General features: G+C 40.2%; 1 pseudogene; it reads left to right on the forward strand.

Moving 5' to 3' along the window:
- The first annotated feature begins 1943 nt into the window (after positions 1–1943).
- LOC149180521 (serine/threonine-protein kinase TIO pseudogene) lies at positions 1944–2483 on the forward strand (annotated as a pseudogene).
- Positions 2484–4358: the final 1875 nt, after the last annotated feature.

Raw genomic sequence — 4358 nt, forward strand, 5'->3', positions numbered from 1 at the left:
ATTGGAAATTTCATATTGATTGAGCAGAAAGAAGTTGTTCTTGTTAGGGTAGGTAGGTAGGAAAAGGCAAATAAGCTCAAGGTTGACTGAGCATTTGTTTTTTTTTTAGTAGATGTAGATTCTTTTCTCCTACAGTGATCATCAAGCTTAAGCCCGAGGTGAAGGCCCAGAAGCTTGAAAGGGATGCTTGTCAAGCAAATTTCTGTTGTCATAAATAGATAAGGCACTGGACCTGCGAGTTCTTAGTGTACCACAAGGGCGCACTATCCCAAGTGGAGCCACTGTTATCACTGAAAATTCTGTTGCCAAAATTTTTTAGCCTAGCTTAAGGACAAGGTGTTTTCGCAGCGCATGAATCCTTTCTAGCAGTTTCGCAGCGCTACTTGTTTAGGTGATTTCATAGCGTGCTACGAAATTGGGGATTTGATCGAGTTTTCAGTGGAGACCCAAAATCCTAGCATGCCTATTGAACAGAGTTCTGAAAGAGGGAGTTAGAAACACTGAAAAAGCGCTTGGAAGAAGTGGCGGTGTTTATGTTCCTCCTTTCAAGCTGGCGCAAATGATGAAAGGATTTATAAGATAAAAGCAGCTTGGAATATCAACGTATGTCTTGGGATGCTCTTTGTAAAAATATCATGGGCTTGTAAAAAGTGAATGCATCAAACATTAAAAGCATTATTTCAGCTTAGATGCCTTTCCGCTTGCTGGCAGAAGCATTACAGCACAGTTGTCTGAGTTTGACATTATAGCAAAACAAGTGGAAGCAGGGGAAGGCTGGTTCTCTAAGTTGCATTGTATGTGGCAGAGTTCAAAGGGCTATGGATCTTCTCAAAATGGTACACGCAGCAAGGAACCTGTTAGTATTGAGTTACGGGAGACTGACAAGCTTATCAAGGAGGTGGAAAGGGTTTTTAGAGGTGATCATCTTGATCCTACCAATGTAGAGAAAGCTAAGGCGGCACTAAAATAGCATGAGAAATCTCTTTTTGAGGCAATTGCACGCCTTGGTGATGCATCTGATGAAGAAGATGGTCGGATGCTTCATCCTCATTCTTCCCATATATACATTAGCCAAGAATGCACAACTGTGATTGTTGGTGGAGGATACTTTGGCCTTGAACTGGCGGTGGTTTTAAACATTAACAAGTATAAGGTTAAATGGTTTACCCTAAGCCGTGGTGCATGCCTCGTCTTTTCACTACTGATATAGCTGCTTTCTATGAGGGCATAAACGTTAGTAGAATTTCCCCTGTAACTTTTGAAAAAAAGGCAAATGGTGTAGGATTGCCTCTGTCGCTTCGAATGTTGAAGCGGAAGCAAACTAAGGAAAGGGGTGTTAGTCCCAAACAAGAAGGGTTCAGAAATAGCTTGGTAGAAGCGGTGGGGCATACTGTATGTAGCTGCTGAAGATGCTGTAGATTTACTGATGGCTGGGTTTGCATTCCGATCTGATCCTACGCACCCTCCGGATCACCGAACGGGGCCACTCATTCTCTGTTCATTCGACGAAGGTCTCTTACTGCTGCAAGGAACTTATCTCCGCCATTTTCAATAATTTGTAAGATGGGCGTGGAAAATTATCATGTTGTAGAGTTAGTTGGTGAAGGTTCTTTTGGAAAGGTGTTCAAAGGCAGGCACAAGTACACAGGGCAGACAGTTGCTATGAAGTTATCTTAAAGCATGGAAAGAGTGAAAAAGACAATGACAATCTCAGGCAGGAAATTGAGATATTACGACAGCTGAAGCATGAAAATATCATAGAGATGCTAGATGCATTTGAAAGTCCACAGGAGTTTTGTGTTGTCACAGAATTTGCACAGGGTGAACTATTGGAGATTCTTGAAGATGACAAATGACTTCCTGAAGCATAAGTTCAGGCTATTGCTAAGCAACTGGCGCGGGCACTTCATTATCTCCATTCTCATCGTATTATACATCGTGATATGAAGCCTCAAAATATTCTTATTGGTGCTGGAGGTGTTGTCAAGCTTTGCGACTTTGGATTTGCAAGAGCTATGTCTTGCAATACAATGGTGCTTCGTTCAATCAAAGGGACCCCGCTTTATATGGCTCCTGAACTAGTACACGAACAACCATACAATCATACAGCAGATCTATGGTCACTTGGTGTAATCTTATACGAGATTTTTGTTGGTCAACCTCCTTTTTATACGAAGTTTGTCTATACGCTTATTCGGCACATTGTTAAGGACCCAGTTAAATATCCAGACAATATCAGCCCTAATTTCAAAAGTTTTTTGAAGGGTCTTTTGAACAAGGTTTCACAGAATAGATTGACTTGGCCTGCACTTTTGGAGCACCCATTTGTACAAGAGAGCCAAGCAGAGATAGAAGCTAGAGAAGCATGTGCTGCAACTGCTGCTGCAAGAGGATGTGATGCAGCTTGGAGGGGTGAAGTCAATATTGTGATTCCCTCACCTGCTCGAAACATAGCCAGTGCACGTAGCAGTAGTTCCATATGAAAGACACAGAAAGATGATGCTTCTGAAAAGTCACAGAAACTTCTGCAAATGACTTTGTGATACGGATCATTCCAACAGTATTATCCTTAAAAAGAACATTTCTGGATCAAGAAACTTTTGTGGAAGCATTATTATTACTTAAAGTTTGGGCTAGACAGAGAAATTCTATCAATGGACCTGATTGTTTGAATGGATTCATTATATCTATAATTTTAGCATACTTAAAAACAGAAGGAGGTGGAAAGCGCATCACAGGCAAAATGAAAGGGTTTCAGGCCTTTCATGTTGTCATAGACTTCATTGCAATTTCTAGTACTTTAGAGAAGGGTATTTTCATGCAATCTCAGTCTGTTGGCAATGTGTCATTGGAGCTAAAGAGAAGGCTTCTACAATTATTTGACGTTGTAATATGCGTTTCAATTGGATATCTTAACCTGCCATTTCGAATGAGTGAGAGTGGACAGTTGAGCTTGTGGATGAGGCAGCACGTACCCTGAGATACATGAACAAATTCAAGGACAAAGGTGAAACTGAAGAAAGGCAACAGCAGCTATTCAATTTTGTGAGGAGTTTAGAGGAAGACTGTGTTTTTTAAATCACACAGCAGTTTCGTAGCGCGCTACGAAACTGTTGTAGGTGGTGATTTTAAACGCAGAGCAGCTATTTTGATAATATGAACGGGAATTTTGAAAGAGAGACACTTGTTCAATCAATAAAGCCTCCAGCGCATTTGGGAATATGGTGATGCTCATCATTTTTGGGGTGTTAAAGAGTTGGAGACATGCTGCTACATTTTCGGAGAGTGGTGGAAGACAAGGACCGGAAAAGCAGGGGTTTTATCCGAATACTATTGAACCATTGATGCATCCAGTATCCAAAACCAGCATGAAGCATTAACTGTTCATTTCAGCCATCTCAGCCAAACGGAAAGGAAGCCATGTGTCAAAGCTGCAAGGAGGAATCTTCTACGAAGAAGATAGAATTAAAGTTATAATTAAATTAGAACCTTTTAGAACTTCAGTTAGTGCTGACTGTATTTAATAGGTTAGTTCAATAGCGGATAGGAGTAATTAATGGCAATCATCGAGCTCCCCTCATGCTGGAGGTGGAAGCTCGAATGAGATAGAATAAGCACTCTATAAATAGCTAAGAGAGTGAGGTAATAGGGGTTGGATGTTTTGGAGAAGACTGTTTTTGGTTTATGTATAAACAAATTGCAGTAATGCAAATGACTGTGTTTTATTCTCAGGATTCACAATGGATCTTCTTGTTCAAATGTGTGATGGTATTCTTTCTTTAAGTTTCTTTTACAGTTTTGTTAATGCATAATCACTCAGAACTCATGAATCATGCTCTGACTTCCTGTATGCCTTGGCAAACTGTGGTTTCAAAGTTATGTTTGAACATATAGATGTAAAGTGCCCTGACTTCTATGAAAAGATAGTGTTTTTGTTTGCTGAGATATGAGAGACTCCATAAGCCCAATGGGAATCAGTTCAATGTTGTCGAGCCAACTATTTTTCATGTGTCTTATAAGAGTTAGCCATCTTTTCTTGTAATTAGTCAATATTCATAATCTGTGAGAGAGCCCTCTCAGACTAAGGAGGCTAAGCCTTAGTCCAAAGCCTAGTTTGAAATAGTTACACAGAATCTTGCTGATTGGCAGCCTTCAGTGCTTGATTTTGTGATAACACTTCTGGTGAAGCCAAGTCCCCTTATAAATGTATCAAATTTCTTATACCACATCGTTGGTGACTATTTTAACCCATATATAGACTTTTTTAACTTGCATACCAATTCTTTCTTACCCTTCACTGCAAATCCTTCAGGTTGCTTCATGTAGATCTCTTCTTCTAGATCCCCATGAAGAAATGG

The sequence above is a fragment of the Pinus tabuliformis genome, chromosome 3_2 (assembly GCF_031772625.1).
Source record: "Pinus tabuliformis cultivar Carrire ecotype Pingquan chromosome 3_2, CPIR1, whole genome shotgun sequence".
Classification (NCBI taxonomy): Eukaryota; Viridiplantae; Streptophyta; class Pinopsida; order Pinales; family Pinaceae; genus Pinus; species Pinus tabuliformis.